The sequence below is a fragment of the Coffea arabica genome, chromosome 1e (genome assembly GCF_036785885.1).
Source record: "Coffea arabica cultivar ET-39 chromosome 1e, Coffea Arabica ET-39 HiFi, whole genome shotgun sequence".
NCBI classification, from domain to species: Eukaryota; Viridiplantae; Streptophyta; class Magnoliopsida; order Gentianales; family Rubiaceae; genus Coffea; species Coffea arabica.
The window spans coordinates 1,710,907-1,729,527 of NC_092311.1; the positions used below are offsets into that span (position 1 = coordinate 1,710,907).

General features: G+C 39.5%; 1 long non-coding RNA gene across 1 annotated transcript; it reads left to right on the forward strand.

Moving 5' to 3' along the window:
• Positions 1-12,469: 12,469 nt before the first annotated feature.
• On the forward strand, positions 12,470-16,605 carry LOC140007723 (uncharacterized). Its single transcript, XR_011815094.1, has 2 exons — positions 12,470-13,202; positions 16,184-16,605. It is a non-coding gene; the product is annotated as an uncharacterized lncRNA (long non-coding RNA).
• The last annotated feature ends 2,016 nt before the right edge of the window (positions 16,606-18,621 follow it).

Genomic DNA, 18,621 nt, shown 5'->3' on the forward strand with positions numbered 1-18,621 from the left:
GGCTTTGATGCAATTTTTAGCTCCAATTGTCCAGTTGTTGCCTTCCTTTTTGTTGTGCAAATGTGTTGTCCAGTTGCCAGCCTTGTTTTTCTTCTCCTGTCTTTTCTTTCTCCTGTCCGATGACGAGAGAAGGAGCCAGTGGAGACCAAGGACTTATGTAGCAAATTTGGAGAACCCCTTTCATTTTGTCTGATGCCTTGGAGAGAGCCGAGAGGGAGAGTTTTTTTTTTCGGTTGAGAGCTCTAACCGAGAGAGAAAGGAGTGGAGGAGTGGAGTCAAAAGAGCGAAGTTGAGAGAGATTTTTTTTCTTCTTTGTGTTTTTATCAATGTTTTAAAACCCGGACCGTCAATTGAACCGGTGAAGTGAAAGGGTTGATGTTCAACCGGTCGGACCGGTCCAACCCCGGTTCAATAAATTTTTAAAAAAATAATTTATATAAATATATATATACACAAAATAAGACATGCAATAGACTAATTTAAAACTTTATATGATGAAAAGTTTACTATTTTTGAATAACTTGGATTTTCAAAAATAATTTTTTTAAATTATAAGTTAAAACAAATAAATTTCATTTCAATTTCAATTATATCTACCAAAATAATCTTAAATCCAACCCAAAAATATCACAATATTGTGAAATTATACAAAATTCAAGTCTATGAGAATTTGACATTGTAAACTTAAATTTTAATTTACGTCTCTGGGATTTAGAGATTAGAATTTAAAAAAGAAAGTTTGGAGTTCGAAGGAAATTAAGAGAATCGAACATAGAAATGCAAACTTGATAAGAAACAAAAAATGAGATAAAAGTGAGTGGTTGTAGCATTAAATAATTTAGGTTAAAGAAAAATAATTCTTTTTTAACTTTTTTCAATTTAATGGACAAAAACAAAATTAAAAAATGGAAGAAAACATCAATAAATTAAAACTAAAGATGTTTGATTAAAAAAGGAGTGACAAAAAAAAGAGGGGGGAGAGAGAGAGAGAGAGAGAGAGTGTGTGTGTGTGTGTGTAGAAGATTAAAAAGAAAGAGTCATGAAAAAATGAGATTTTGTAAGAAAAATGGAAAAAAGAAATATGGATATTTGTTATATATATATATAAGTTATCAAAAAAAACAAATAAGATGTGATAGTGCAATGGTCACTATATTGGTCTTGTATTACAAAGGTCTTGAGTTCGAATCTTGATAGAAACATTTTGCAAAACTTAAAAAAAAAAAAGGGGGGGGGGGGAAACTTGAAAACCGGTTCGATCCGGTTCAGCGATTTTTACGGTTTTGACCGGTTTTCTAACAAAGTCAACACCAACATAGAATCGGACCGGTGCCATGGCCGATTCGCGGTTCAACTGGTCGAACCGGCCGATCCGATCCGATTTTCAAAACACTGGTTTTTATGCCCCTGCCGCCTGGAAGTTGAGAGAGTGAGGGCCTCTCTACAAAAACCAATTCCTTTCTTTCTTTTGTTCCGTTGCTTGGTCAAAAAAACATAGGATCATGATGTCTAGACATCATGATGGCTAGAGACATCATGCTGCCTAGACATCATGATGTCCTACACCTTTTTTTTAATTTAATTTTTTTTACAAAAAATCAATTTTTCTTTTTATTTTGTTTTTTTTTTGCTAAAAGAAACATGCAAATATAAGAAAAAAATACACATTAAAATGCATGAAAATAAATAACTCATTAAATAGAAAATATTTAAAATTTGACAAAAATTTGGTATCTACACAATCCATAAGACGAAAGGTATTCTTGATTATATTCATTCAAATTTATAGGATCCATCTCGTGTTCCATTTAAGGGTGGTATCAGGAATATGTTGACTTTCATTGATGATTATTCAAGAAAAGTTTGGATTTATTTTTTTAAACATAACAATGATGTTTACCTCACTTTCAAACAATAAAAAGTTTTGATTGAGAAATAGATAGATAAACAAATCAAGCGGTTTAGAATAGATAATGAAATTTTGTGAAAGAAAATTTGATAAATTTTGTAAAAATGAAGGAATTATTCGGTATCACACTGTCAGAATGATACCTCAGGAAAATGGTGTAGCCGAACATATGAATAGAACACTTTTGGAGATAGCGAGGTACATGATTTCTAATGCAGGGTTGACAAATCACTTTTGAACAAAGGCGATCTTTATGGCATGTTATATTGTCAACCGTACTCTTTTTACTGCTCTTAATTTCAAAACTCCTAAGGATGTTTGGTTAAGTACTCCTGCTGATTATTTTGGTTAAAATTTTTTTGGATGTCCAGCATATATGCATGTAAATGATGAAAAATTAGAGTCACGAAATAAAAAGTGTATTTTCTTGGATATGCTTTTGGGGTGAAAGGGTAAAAATTATGGTATCCTGATCTCAAATTTCTAAAATTTATAATCAGTAGAGATGTTACTTTTGATAAGTTCTCTATATTATCTTTTAAGAAGGAGTCTTATAGTTCTTGTCAAATAGATGACAGTATGTAAAAGCAGGTGGAGTTTGAGATTTGTAGTTCCGGTCCTTCTATTCAACAAGTGTCAGTAGATACATCTAAATCTACTGATGAAAATAATTTAGAAGAGAAAGAATATTTCATTATCAAAGATAGACCAAAGAGGGATATTCGACCACCACAAAGATATGCAAATTTGATGCATATATTTTGTCTGTTGCAAAAGAAACTGATGTAATTTTTTGTGATGGAATAGTAAAAACTGGTGTTGTAATTTTTTGTAAGCAACTGGTGAGCCTACTACCTATTCATATGTAAATTTTTGTGATGATTATGCTAAGTGGTTGATTGCAATGAATGAAGAAATTGAGTCTCTCCATCGAAATGAAACTTGAATTCTTATGAAGACGTCTCCAAACAAGAAAATTTTTGGATGCAAATGGTTCTTCAAGAAGAAAGAAGATATTCCAGGGGTTGAAGATCTAAGGTATAAAACACGGTTGGTTACAAAGGATTATAGTCAGGTACAAGGTATTGATTTTAATGAAATATTTTTACTTGTTGTTAAGTATAGCTCGATTCGTATTTTACTTGTTTTAGTTGCCATGTATGATTTGAAATTGGAGCAGCTTGATGTTAAAACAACTTTATTGCATGGTGAACTTAAAGAGAAAATTTATATGAAGCAACCTCAAAGATTTGAAGTTAAAGGAAAGGAAGACCATGTTTGCTAAAAAAAAATCCTTATATGAATTAAAACAATATGCAAGACAGTAGTATAAGAGATTTGATATTTTTTTATTGGGTCATGATTATTCAAGGAGCATGTATGATAGTTGTATTTACTTCCGAAAGTTAGATGATAGTTCTTTCATTTATTTGCTATTTTATGTTGATGACATACTCATTGCTGCCAACAATTTATCAGAAATTCATACTTTGAAATTGCAGTTAAGTAGTGAATTTGAAATGAAACATTTGGGTATAACTAAGAAAATTCTTGGCATAGAGATCAAGAAAGACCGAAGAGATGAAAAGTTATCTTTTATCCAAAAAAATTACCTTGAGAAAGTCTTGAAAAAATTTGGCATGAAAAATACTAAACCTGTGACTACTTTTTTTGCTAGTCATTTTCTACTATCTACTACTCAGTCACCACAGTCAGTTGAAGAGAAAGAGTATATGGCATGAGTTTCTTATTCCAATGTAGTCGGCAGTATTATGTATGCAATAGTTTGTACTCAATATTATACAAACAGTCAATATGGTTAGCGGATTTATGTCTTGTCCTGAAAAAATATATTGGCAGGTTGTGAAATGGATTGTCAGACACTTGCGAGGGATTTCAAATTGTTGTTTAGAATTTGGAAGAAATAATAACATTTTGGTTGGTTTTGTAGACTCTGACTATACTGGGGATCTTGATAGAAGAAAATTACTTTTAGATTACGTATTCTACATTGATGGTTGTGCAGTTAGTTGGAAAATTACTTTACAACCTGTTATAACTTTATCTACTATGGAGGCAGAATATATGGCCATGACCGAGGCAATCAAAGAACTCTTGTGGTTAAAGAGTTTGTTTGGTAAACTCAGTCTACATTAAGGTGTTACTACTATTTACTATGACGGTCAAAGTGCCATTTATTTGACTAAAGATTAGATGTATCATGAGAGGACGAAACACATTAATGTGAAATTTCATCTCATTCGAGATACTCTTGCTGATGGAATAATTCTTGTTTAGAAAATTAGTATGAAGAAAAATTCTCCTAACATGTTCACGAAGCCTCTTCCAATTTACAAGTTCAAGCAATGCTTGAATTTGGTTGGTACCATTGGAGCTTATGTGAAAAAGGTGGACCAAATTTGCTATTGTCGATATTGTGGACACGTCAAAGTGGAGATTTGTTAAAGTGATTTTGTCCCACATCGCCTTTTGTATAAGGAAATCTTTCCCAAAATTGCCTATAAAAATAATAGGCGTGTGATGGGATTAAGTGCACCAAATCAAGAGAGATTTAGTAGGTTATTTGGGTCTTTTGGGTAATTAAACCTTTTGTTTAGTAAAATATTTTGGGTTCTCTTGTGTTTTAAATGTAGATGTTTTGGAGTTAGGAACACTTTTCCAAAACATTTTTGTACTCTCTTTTTCATAGTAAAATATTGTTCCTTCTCCGTTCGTAGACATAGGTCAATTTGATCGAACCACGTAAATTTTTGTGTTATTGTTTTATTTATTTTTCCTTTGTTATTTGCCTTTTTAGGATTGTCAAAAAAATTTTCATCAATTTCGCAGGACGAGACCTAACAACATCTAACCATTTTTCATCAAGAATAACCATAAAAATATACAAGAAATGGCAAAAATTGGATTATATTTGATAAAGTCAAACAAAAAATTTCAACAAAAATGCGTACACTTGCATTTTTTTTTAATATACTATCTCCTACACCTAAATCTTACATTATCTCCAATTGATAGGGTACAATTTGTTAGTGATTTTATTATTAATTTCCCCTTTTACCCCTGATAAATATTGTGTTAATTGCTGATATTTACTCATATTTGGTATCTGGACTTAATTTCAGGAATAAAGCAGAAAACTACTAAAAAGGAGGGACTCTATGGAAAATATGGAGACTCCTAAGGGTTTCAATGTTTGGGCCCTTGAATTGGTGGGGACCACAAGCTAGTGGAAAGCATCTAGTCAATTGGGCTCTTAAAAGAAAGTTACGGAAAGAGACTTGGGGCAAGAAGTACTTTGAAGGTTTTGTCCACATGTGTGGGGACCACCTAGATAGACTTTAGTCATCTTTCTTTTGTTGCTTAAATAGGGATAACGTAGAGTAGGAGGGACATCTCTAGTTTTAGTCTTTTAGTGTAGCTTTACTTTTTTCTTCTTTTGACTGGTCTCTGACACACGCCAGGTGTTCGACAAAATTCCCCAACGGGAAAAACATCTTTTATTCCTTGCTTTCTAGTAAAAAAAACGCTATGCCTTTGCAATCCATTAATTTGTGTGGTGAATTAATTATGCGGCGTGGCTAAGTCTCCCATCTAGTCAAGGGTCAACTCGACGGCGCAGTCCCGAAAATCTGTGAGATCTAATTAGTTTTCACGCGTTCCTTTATCTATTAATATTTGCATGCTGCCTGATTTAATTTTCATGGGATTATTTTATTAATTGGATGTCAAGGGCCCGATGTTCAATGTGATTTATTAATCTCGTGCCATTTTAGTCAATTAAATCCGTAATTGTTTGATTGATTAATATTAGTGGCAACTGGTGTGTTTACACATTAGGGGAACGTGCAATCTAATTTAAATAACCCTCGTAGCGCGTTATTGATTAGGGCTAGGTTTTTCTGGTTATTAATGCAATTGAAAAATTAATTCCTACGGTCGTACCTAGGAGTACTTTTCTGGTTAGGGGTGATTAATGGTCGTACCTTGATCACCTATAAATTAAGGAAAAATTGGTCATTAGAGTTCATCAATGGCTATAACTAGCCTATTAATAAATAAAGTAAACCTCTTTTGCATCAATGATCGGATAAATGGACTGTGCCTGAGTAGTTGCATTCTTGGCTAGAATTTATTTATTCTTGATTAAATTCCTGCTATACTTGTGATAGTGACTTAATCATTTTTAATTAAATTGTTTAATTATTTTTGTTTCATTCCGGTGACATCCCCCCTTATCAATTGGACTAAGAAAAGAGACAGATATCTCCAGTCCCTGAGGAGACGACCCTACTTGCCACTGTCTACTATTTAGTAATTTTTGTCAATTAATTAATTCTGGTATATCGGATTAAGCAAACTCTTTGGGAACAGGGTGAATCAAGTAACCCATTGCACACCTAGAGTCCCTGCTCCAGTACTTGGAATTAATTGCTGACTGCTCTTAGTGGTAGCTAAGTTCTATATTTATTATTATTATTGCACAGGCTGACGACCTGTCAATTTTTGGCACCGTTGCCGGGGACTGGCGTTATTATTTGTTTCTTTATTAAGTTCATTTTCGCTCTAATTTTCTGGTATTTTTCTAGTGTATGCCGCGATCTTCTCGTATAGGTAATTTGGTTTTTGACCATGAGGTAGAGAAGACTGCGCGTAGGACAAGAAAAGAGACCAGACAGCTCCGAGAGGAGCACTCCAGTGCTACATCTCAGAGACCTGAGCCAGAAGTTGAACCAACAGATTCATTTGGAGACACTTCGAGTGACTCAGAGCAAGAAGAAATCCCCATGGCTAACACACAGACATTAAGGGAGTTGGCTGCTCCAAACTTGACCCAGCAACCTCTTTGCATAACTTTTCCTCGCCTTAGTGAGAATGCAGCTTTTGAATTAAAACCTGGCTTAATACATTTGTTGCCTATTTTTCATGGTCTGCCAGGAGAGGAACCCCACAAACACATGCAGGAATTTGACGTGGTATGTTCGAGTATGAAGCCTTCGGGAGTAACTGATGAACAAATTAAATTAAGGGCCTTTCCTTTTTCTCTCAAGGATTCGGCAAAGGACTGGTTATACTGTCTACCTGCAGGCATTATCACCACGTGGCCAGAGATGCAGAAAAAAATTTTTGAAAAATATTTCCCTGCATCCAGAGCTGCTAGTTTGCGAAAGGAAATATGTGGCATCAAACAATTTCACGGGGAATTCTTGTATGAATATTGCGAGAGGTTCACCAGGCTGCGTACCCAATGCCCGCATCACCAAATAAGTGATCAACTCCTGATTCAGTACTTCTACGAGGGACTATTGATGAACGATAGAAATATCATTGATGCAGCAAGTGGTGGTGCACTGGTGAATAAGACTACCCAAGAGGCATGGGACTTAATTGAGCGAATGGCAGAGAATTGCCAGCAGTTTGGTACGAGAGCAGATGTTCCTACGAGAAAGGTCAACGAGGTAAGTTCATCTTCCATTGAACAGCAGTTATCTGAATTAACCTCATTTGTTCGACAGATAGCTGTAGGAAATGCACAGCAGGCCAAAGTGTGTGGGATTTGCACGAATATTGGTCATACCATTGACTCGTGCCCACAGTTACATGAAGAGGGAATTGAGCAAGCAAACATGGCTGGTAACATGCCCATGCCACGTAGACAGTATGACCCCTATTCCAACTCATACAATCCGGGTTGGAGGGATCATCCAAATCTAAGCTATGGGGGAAATAAGCAACAAAATTTCATCCCCAATAGACAGCAGGGCTTCCAGCAACAATATAAAACAAGGAATCAACCCGCCTCTGCCTCAGGTATGTCCCTAGAAGACATGGTTAAAACCATAGCCTCTAATACTATGAAATTTCAACAGGACACTGAGGCCAGCAATCAAGAGATGAAAGCACGTATGCAAAACTTGGAAAATCAGATGAGTCAATTAGCCTCAATTGTCAACCGACTAGACTCCCAGGGAAAGGGAAAACTTCCATCCCAACCTGAGGTGAATCCTAAGAATGTAAGTGCAATGACCCTCAGGAGTGGGAAAGAGGTTGAAGGACCAGCGCCAGTGGCTCCAAAGGACAAGAATGAGGACTGCATTGAGAAGGAGCTTGAGGAAGAAGGAACGCCCGGCACAAATAAAGAGGTAATACGGAACCCAATGGTTCCAGTTAAGCCTAACCCACCACCTTTTCCTAGCAGGTTGGAAAGGCCTAAAAAGCAAGACAAGGAAAAGGAAATTTTGGAGATGTTTAGGAAGGTGGAGATAAATATCCCCTTACTTGACGCAATTAAGCAAGTACCCCGGTATGCCAAATTTTTGAAGGACCTATGCATCAATAGGAAGAAATTGAGGGGAGATGAAAGGATAATTGTGGGAGAGAACGTATCTGCAGTGCTTCAAAGAAAACTTCCACCCAAGTGCGGAGACCCAGGTATGTTCACTATTCCTTGTAAAATAGGGAACACTAGCATTAGGAATGCCATGTTAGATTTAGGAGCCTCTATAAATGTGATGCCCAAGGCTATTTATGCTTCTCTGAATTTGGGCCCCTTAAAAGAAACTGGCATTATAATTCAATTGGCTGATAGGACTAATGCTTATCCTGATGGGGTGATAGAAGATGTGTTAGTCCAAGTGAACAATTTAGTGTTCCCTGCTGATTTTTATATTCTTGATATGGGTGATGAACGTTCTCCAAATCCATCACCAATTTTGTTGGGGAGGCCCTTCTTGAGCACGGCTCGTACAAAAATTGATGTTAGTAAGGGCACCCTAACGAGGGAAATTGATGGAGAAATAGTTCATTTCAGTATATTTGAGACCATGAAATATCCGTGTCATTCTAATGCTGTTTTTGCTGTGAGTATAATTGACCCTTTGGTGCAAGAAGTATTTGAGATTGATGGCAGGGATGAATTGGAGGTAGCAATCACCAAACCTTTAGATCTGGAAGCAACCTGCGAAATGGAGTTAGACATCAATTTGCAAAGAATGGTTGGAGCCTTGCATTCACTAGGCCAAAGTCCTCTAAGGTATGATGTTGCTCCCATATTTGTGCCTGAACCACACCTAAAGCTATTACCTTCTATTGTGCAGGCACCTGAAGTGGAGTTGAAACCCCTGCCCGAGCATTTAAAGTATGCCTTTCTAGGTGAAAAAGAGACGTTACCAGTGATAATCTCATCCAAATTATCACCCACAGAGGAGGACAAGCTGCTGCGGGTTTTAAGGGAGCATAAGGAAGTTATAGGGTGGACAATTGCAGACATCAAGGGTATAAGCCCGTCTGTGTGCATGCATCGAATTCGCCTGGAAGAGGATGCTAGGCCGATAAGACAACCACAAAGGAGATTGAACCCCATCATGATGGAAGTGGTCAAGAAAGAGGTAATCAAGCTTCTGGACGTAAGAATTATTTTCTCTATCTCAGACAGTCCATGGGTGAGTCCGGTCCAAGTGGTGCCAAAGAAAGCAGGGGTAACTGCGGAAGAAAATCATGAAGGGGACCTTGTTCCAATTCGAAAGCCTACGGGTTGGCGCCAGTGCATCGATTACCGTAAATTGAACGCAGTGACCAAGAAGGATCATTTTCCCCTTCCATTCATTGATCAAATGGTTGAAAGGTTAGCTTGTCGTGCCTATTATTGTTTTTTAGATGGTTTCTCTGGTTATTTTCAGATAGCAATTGCGCCAGAGAATCAAGAGAAAACAACTTTCACTTGCCCCTTTGGCATTTTTGCCTATCGAAGGATGCCTTTTGGATTGTGTAATGCCCCTGCAACATTCCAGAGGTGTATGATTAGCATTTTTTCTGAGTATGTGGAGAGAATAATTGAGGTATTCATGGATGACTTCAGTGTCTATGGTGATAGTTTTGATGATTGCTTAGATAACCTGACCTTAAAAAGAGATGCATCGAGACTAACCTAGTGCTCAATTGGGAAAAATGTCACTTCATGGTTGAGCACGGGATAGTTCTAGGACATGTAGTGTCACCTAGAGGAATTGAAGTTGATAAAGCTAAAATAGATGTGATATCTGCTTTACCTTACCCCGTAACTGTACGGGAAGTTCGTTCTTTTCTAGGACATGCAGGTTTCTATCGCAGATTTATCAAGGATTTCTCAAAGATCGGGGCACCACTTTTTAGGCTTTTGCAAAAGGATGTCAGTTTTGAATTCAATGAGGAGTGCAAAAAAGCGTTCGAGAAGTTGAAGAAATTACTCACTTCTCCACCTATCATCCAACCTCCTGATTGGAATCGCCCATTCGAAATTATGTGTGATGCCAGCGACTACTCCGTGGGAGCAGTTTTGGGACAAAGCGTGGAGAAAGCGGCGCACGCAATATATTATGCCTCTAGAGCTTTAAATGGCGCCCAACTCAATTACTCTACCACGGAGAAAGAACTCTTAGCTGTTATTTTTGCTTTGGAAAAGTTTAGACCTTATTTGTTAGGTGCTAAAGTAATTGTGTATTCTGACCATGCAGCTTTGAGGTACCTACTGACCAAGAAGGACGCTAAGCCCCGCTTGATAAGATGGATATTGCTCCTGCAGGAATTTGACTTGGAAATCAGAGATAAAAAAGGAGCAGAGAATCTAGTAGCTGACCACCTAAGTCGAATACTGGTAGCAGAGGAGGAATTACCATTAAGGGAGTCTTTTCCTGAAGAGCATTTACTTTCTATTAATTTAACTTTGCCCTGGTATGCAGATATTGTTAATTTTCTAGTTACTGACAAGTTTCCTGCAGGATGGCCTAAGGCAAAAAGGGATAAGTTAAGGAGTGACGCAAAGTCTTACATCTGGGATGACCCTTACCTCTGGAAGCGTGGTGCCAACCAAATCATTCGCAGATGTGTAAGTGAAAATGAATTCCAGTCTATTTTAGCTTATTGTCACTCTTTTGCATGTGGGGGTCACTTTGGACCAAAGAGGACTGCCCGTAAGGTTCTAGAGAGTGGATTCTATTGGTCAATCCTCTTTAAGGATGCCTACTCATTTTGTAAGTCATGTGATAAGTGTCAAAGAGTAGGTAATATTTCTCGTAGGGATCAAATGACCCAAACCCCAATGATTTTTGTTGAGATTTTTGACGTTTGGGGTATTGATTTTATGGGCCCTTTTCCTTCGTCTTATGGTTTTCTATATATATTGCTTGCTGTAGACTATGTTTCGAAATGGGTGGAAGCAAAACCCACTCGTACTAATAATTTCAAAGTGGTTGCAGAATTTGTCAAATCTAACATTTTTGTCCGCTTTGGAATGCCTCGAGCAATTGTAAGTGATCGGGGTACCCATTTCTGCAACAAGACGATTGCTGCGCTTTTCAGGAGGTACGGTGTCTTGCACAAAGTCTCCACTTCTTACCATCCTCAGACAAACGGTCAGGCGAAGGCATCGAACCGGGAGATCAAGTCAATTTTGGAGAAGATGGTTCGACCCGATAGGAAGGATTGGAGTATAAGACTTGAAGATGCCTTGTGGGCATATAAAACGGCATACAAGACACCAATCGGCATGTCCCCTTACCGTTTGGTATTTGGGAAGCCATGCCACCTCCCTGTCGAGTTCGAGCATAGAGCATTTTGGGCGGTCAAGCAATGCAATATGGATATCGAAGAGGGCGGAATTCAAAGGAAGCTATAGTTACAAGAATTGGAGGAGATTCGCAATGAAGCCTACGAGAATGCTGTGATTTATAAGGAGAAAAACAAGATTTTTCATGACCAGCAGGTCTCTAGGAAGACGTTTGAATGTGGGCAAAAAGTTCTACTGTATCACTCCAAATTGAAGCTATTTCCAGGTAAACTACGTTCTCGTTGGATTGGTCCCTTTGTTGTAACTAATGTCTTTGATTATGGTGCAGTGGAGATCCAGAGTCTAAAGACGGAGAAGAAATTTGTGGTGAACGGTCATCGTCTCAAGCCATATTATGATGGGGCTCCAGTTGAACGGATAGAGACAATGCATGTGGAGGACCCAATTTGTTTGGTTTAAGCAAATTATGGGATATGTCTAGCCAAAGACACTAAAGAAAGGCGCTCTTTCGGGAGGCAACCCGAATATTGATTTTATTGTTTTTAGTTGTTCATTTCTTTCATTCTGTCGTTTCCTCGTTGGGTAGTATGAGTATTAATATTTCCTTCACTGCAATCAGGAAATCCAATTTTGGCGTGCCCACGCGGTGTTGGTGTCTCCTGAAACCAGAGGACGAAAACCAATCTTGGCGTGCCCATGCGGTGTTCGGCGACCTAATCCATATAAAAAAAAATCCACTTTTATTATTAGTATTATTAATACTATTTTTATTCTTATTAGTATTATTATTCTTATTCTTATTATTCCTATCTTTAAACGAAGAAGAAGTGATTATTTTTCAAAAAAAATATATATATATATATATACATATATAATACAAAAAAATACAAAAATAAAAAAATAATAATAAAAAAAAAGAAATTTTTCAGCAATTTCCAGCTGAAACGATTACATTAGCGTATTGTTTAAACAAAAAAAAAATCCCCTTTTCTCTTTTCTTTTTCTTCTTTTCTTCTTTCCTTCTTTTCTTTCTTTCTTTCTTTCTCTTCTTTCTGTCTTCTTCCCCGCTGCCCCTATTTCCTTTCTTCTCCTTTTTTCTTCTTTCGGACGCCGCCCTTTTCTCTTGTTTCTTCGACCATTGCGCGCCGCCTCCACCAGACGCCGCCTCCACCAGACGACGCCTCCACCTGCAGCCCACAGTAGCACGGGCCGCCGACACCATCTCCAGCCGCGATCCGCAACCCCCAACCCGCGCGCCGCCGCCACTGCTGTCCAGCACCTCGCGCGGCCAACAACTCCAGCTTCGTCCGCCACTCCCAGCTCGGCCCTGTCCTCCCTCGTTCACCCCACCACAGCCAACACCAGCTTCCTCCACCGCTGTCCGCGTGCGACAGCAGACCAGGACGCCACCTCTTTCCTCCGCACACCTCGTACGGCCCTCTACCTCACTCACTCCCCGTCGCTGGTCGGCACCACTGCCCAGACGCCGCAACTCGCGCCACAGCACTAGGCCTGACCAACCAGCGCGCCGCACGCAGCTCCTCGTGCGCGACAGCCGTGCGACGCCGCGCCTCCCTCAGCAACAGCTCCAAGCTCCAGCAAGCGCCACCACCAGCTCACTGCTGTCCAGCACCTCGCGCGGCAGCAACTCCAGCCGACAGAGCACCGCCTCCTTGATCACCAGTTCCGCGGCCACGCACTTCACCACCTGTCCAATTGAGACAGGTGGAGGTATTATACATTCTTTCCCTAATTAGTTTCAATCTCTGAAATTTGTGGTTGAATTTCTTGTTGGATTTGGGGGAAATTGCTGCTATATGTGGGGTTATTCTCTGATAATTATTGAATTTTTTAACTTGTGGGGTTAATTATGTGGGGTTAATTTTTTTACTTGTGGCCCTTGAATTGACATTGGCTGGGCATTTTTCTGCGTCTGTTTGTTGAATTGGAGGGCTACTGTGTCCCTTCCTTTGCTAATTGCTGATTGATTGTGCCTAATTAACCAACTTGGGTTATTTTGAGTCGTATTGCACGTTTGGGCTGTTTTGTTCTTATATTGGATTCTATTGGGGCTGTTGCTCTTTATTAATTGCATTTGCTGTCTTGTTGGGGATTGTTCTAGCCTAAGGGTGCTTGCATTGCTTTCCTGTCCGTGCACCAGTGGTACTGGTGGCAGTATTGCTTTCCATTTCTTCATTCTCTGTGCTGAACTGTCTCTCAATTCTCACCATTTATTGCTGCAATTGCTGGTTAAAATTGGGGGCACCCGTGACGCTTATATTTGCTACTTGGTTGTTTTGGGTTGCTTGCTGGTCACCATGGTGAAGCCTCGATCTTCTTCTAAGACTAGGACCCCTAGGACTCCTCAGCCCCCTCCACCCCAGCATTCCATTCCCGCCTCTGACCCCTCGCACGACCCTTCCTCCTCTGGGAGGCGGGCTCGTCTTGGGCGACAAAGAGGCGTCCATATCTCTGACCCTGCACATTTTGGGGGTCATTTGGACTTCACCAGGGCCGCCGACAAGGGGCGCTATGAAGCGGTTTCTGAACGACGGATTATTCCTTGTCGTTATCGGGACCCCGCCATCTTGGGCCTTCTAAATATTAGCGTCCCCTTGCACGATTTGATTGAGGCCATCGGGTGGCGCCCCTATTCTCGTATAACTGACCTCCCAGCCTTTGTTGAATTAGTTAGGGAATTCTATGCCACATTTGAATTCAACCTTCCCACTGGTTACACAGTTTCCACCCCTGATGTCATCCGCTTCCGTTTAATGGGTCAGGAATTCCACCATTCCATAACTGACTTCAACCTGGCCTTTGGTTTCATTGATCCTGCCTATGCTGAGTCTAGGGAGTATGCCGAGAGTGCATGTGACTATGTTCAGCCGTTTTTCTCCCTCTATCGCTTTATTTGGGATGAGATGTCTGTCGATAGGGATAACTATGACCCTCGTCTCTCTAAGGGTTCTTATCTTAAGGACCCGGCGTCTCGCTATATCCACCGTTTTTTAGCTTTCAGTTTCTCGGGTAGGCGAGATAGCTCGGGCGTTTTGTCTAAGCCGGAGTTTTTCTTTATATGGTGCATGCATAATAACGTTAAAGTTAACTTGGGGTGCTGGCTCGCTTCTCAGTTCAAGTCCATTTTGCCTAAAAAGAAGCGCCCCTTGATTCTTGGGTCTTACATTACTCACTTGGCTATTAATTTGCATGTCCTTGATATTTCTAACCACAACTTGCATATAGCCTGTCAAATGGAGCCTTTGGATATTCCGAGCTTGGAGAAAATGGGCTTAGTTCGGGAGGGCGACAATGGTTGGGAGGTTGTTCCCCCGGGACCGCTACACCCTCCCCCTCGTTCATCCTTTGCCAGTGCCTCCACGGCAGGCGGTGATCCCGGTCCATCTTCCTCCGTTCCCCCCCATTCCGCCCATACGGATGAGGAATGGAACCAGCTCCGCAACACAGTTGAGCGGCTTGAGATTCGGCAGAAACACATGGACGTTAACATTCACAATATGGCGCAGAATCTAGCGGCTTTTATGCAGCAAGCCGGGTTCCCTCCTCAATTTTCGCCTAACCCACCCTTGTCTTGACGCCTTCAGGGAAGTACCGTTGCCCCTCCCCTTTTTCTGCTATTATCTTTTCACATTGAGGGCAATGCGTCATTTAGGTGTGGGGGCGTCAGTTTGGGTGCTAGTTCTCGTTTCTTTATTATTTTTTATCTTATTTTCTGTTTAGGTGTTGCTCCTCTATCCCTTTTGAGTGTCTTTCCCTTGCTTCTATCTTGGTGAATATTTTTGGCAGCGCACTTTTTCTTGTTAGTTGTGGTTTGTACTATGAGTTGAGTTACAGTGGCAAGTAAAAGCATGCCTTCTTGGTGAATACTTTGAGTTTAACGGCGTGGTGCAATTTCTGGCTAACTCGTTTAGGCAATATAAATATTTTGCTGGCATTGTTGTGTAGTTTGGTCTCCTGTTTACCTTAGTTCTCCATATTTGGGACATGACGCAGGCTATGATATGTAATTATTTGGTATCTTGGTGTTTTATGGTGAATAACGTATGGCTATACTCCGCTAGTGTCGCCACCTAGTAACCGGGAGTTTTCACCACAAGTGTCGGCTCTCGCGTCAAAAAGTGACGATATCTATGAGTAAATAGTCCTGGAGCTATGAAAGGTCGAGTAACTGGGCTCTTTCATCTAAAAATGTCAGAGTTCACGTCAAAAGACTTGAATAGCTCGGGACTAAGCAATCCAAAAAAAAAAAAAAAGACAAAATCAGATGTGGAGAGTATGTGAGTTTATGATCATGTTAGCCTGCCGATCCTTGGTTCGTATTGTTGAGATTTTGGTTGACAGTTGACATAATTATTGACTGTTGCTAGTTAGTATTTGGATTTCCTAAGCGAATTAGCCATGAATTGGACAGGTCTATGAACTTAGGAGCTAACCGGGAGAGACATGTCTTGACACTAAGTCACTAGATCTTGATTTTGGGTATACGCACAGTTGGCTATGATAATGTGGAAGCTAGCCATTGTTGAGCTAAATTTTCCTCATGCTTGAGGGCAAGCATGATTCAGGTGTGGGGGGAATTGATAGGGCACAATTTGTTAGTGATTTTATTATTAATTTCCCCTTTTACCCCTGATAAATATTGTGTTAATTGCTGATATTTACTCATATTTGGTATCTGGACTTAATTTCAGGAATAAAGCAGAAAACTACCAAAAAGGAGGGACTCTATGGAAAATGTGGAGACTCCTAAGAGCTTCAATGCTTGGGCCCTTGAATTGGTGGGGACCACAAGCTAGTGGAAAGCATCTAGTCAATTGGGCTCTTAAAAGAAAGCTACGGAAAGAGATTTGGGGCAAGAAGTACTTTGAAGGCTTTGTCCACATGTGTGGGGACCACCTAGATAGACTTTAGTCATCTTTCTTTTGTTGCTTAAATAGGGATAACGTAGAGTAGGAGGGACATCTCTAGTTTTAGTCTTTTAGTGTAGCTTTACTTTTTCCTTCTTTTGACTGGCCTCTGACACACGCCAGGTGTTCGACAAAATTCCCCAACGGGAAAAACATCTTTTATTCCTTGCTTTCTAGTAAAAAAAACGCTATGCCTTTGCAATCCATTAATTCGTGTGGTGAATTAATTATGCGGCGTGGCTAAGTCTCCCATCTAGTCAAGGGTCAACTCGACGGCGCAGTCCCGAAAATCTGTGAGATCTAATTAGTTTTCACGCGTTCCTTTATCTATTAATATTTGCATGCTGCCTGATTTAATTTTCATGGGATTATTTTATTAATTGGATGTCAAGGGCCCGATGTTCAATGTGATTTATTAATCTCGTGCCATTTTAATCAATTAAATCCGTAATTGTTTGATTGATTAATATTAGTGGCAACTGGTGTGTTTACACATTAGGGGAACGTGCAATCTAATTTAAATAACCCTCGTAGCGCGTTATTGATTAGGGATAGGTTTTTCTGGTTATTAATGCAATTGAAAAATTAATTCCTACGGTCGTACCTAGGAGTACTTTTCTGGTTAGGGGTGATTAATGGTCGTACCTTGATCACCTATAAATTAAGGAAAAATTGGTCATTATAGTTCATCGATGGCTATAACTAGCCTATTAATAAATAAAGTGAACCTCTTTTGCATCAATGATCGGATAAATGGACTGTGTCTGAGTAGTTGCATCCTTGGCTAGAATTTATTTATTCTTGATTAAATTCCTGCTATACTTGTGATAGTGACTTAATCATTTTTAATTAAATTGTTTAATTATTTTTAGTTTCATTCCGGTGACATCCCCCCTTATCAATTGGACTAAGAAAAGAGACAGATATCTCCAGTCCCTGAGGAGACGACCCTACTTGCCACTGTCTACTATTTAGTAATTTTTGTCAATTAATTAATTCTGGTATATCGGATTAAGCAAACTCTTCGGGAACAGGGTAAATCAAGTAACCCATTGCACACCTAGAGTCCCTGCTCCAGTACTTGGAATTAATTGCTGACTGCTCTTAGTGGTAGCTAAGTTCTATATTTATTATTATTATTGCACAGGCTGACGACCTGTCACTCCAATGTAAGAATTAAAGAACAAAAGGTGAGAAAAGGGACAATGAAACTTCCCTGATCATCGAGATGGGCACGAACAACTATGCATAAGGGGCAAAAGGATGAGTGAAACCAACATGATGGAAACACGCCACTAAATTCTACGTCTTCTGAGACATGTGGTGTTCGATATTGGCCAACCGACTATGCATGTGAGATGAGTGTAGTGTGAGCGCTCTTAGCCATAATGGGTGCCTTTTTCTTAGCCATGTGGTCAAGGAAATCATCAACAAATATTGTTCAAGTTTCAAGCTTAGTGACTAAACACAGGTTCCAAATTGACTCGAATATGACCAAGGATAACTGAGAAGCCTCATAACAAAATCTATCAATAATGAACCAAAAGACCTATCTCACGCAATGAGTAAAACTACTATCCAATTTTAGCAAAGAGCAAGGGCAAAAGTCACCCTCAAAATTTACAATGCAATTTCCAAGTGATCGGAAGCCACAGTAGTGGTAGTGACCAATATCTTCTCTAACCATAACCAACAATGAGCAATGCATCCATATTCAACAAGTATGCCAATGTAAATTAGCCATCACCATAAGAAAACAATTTGAATATCAGGTAGCACCAACCCAACAAGTCATAGAATGTCCAATACTCAAACGAAGAACCCTAAATAACTGTTTGATGCCAATTAAGCAGGCAAAATTAAGCACCAAAGGAAAGAATTTTTTTTTTCTTTTTAAGAAAACCAACAAGAACCCAACGGCACGGTGGACAATAACCAGAAAAGAAATGACTGGAGAGCTAGCCTGCAAATTAATGGCAAAACAAAATTGACGATGACGAACAATGGTTGATGGCTAACAGTTGATGACAGATAGCGTAGGCAGGATTAGTGAGCGGCAGCAATATAAACGGAATTAGAAATCCTAGAGTTTTAGTTGTACAGCTGGCGGTGGGAGAAAAAGGACAAAAAAAAAAGAAAGAAAGAAGAAAGAAGGAATAAAGAAAAAGAAGAAAGGAAGAAAGAAAGAGAAAGAAAGAAAGGAAGGAGAAAGAAGAGAAAAA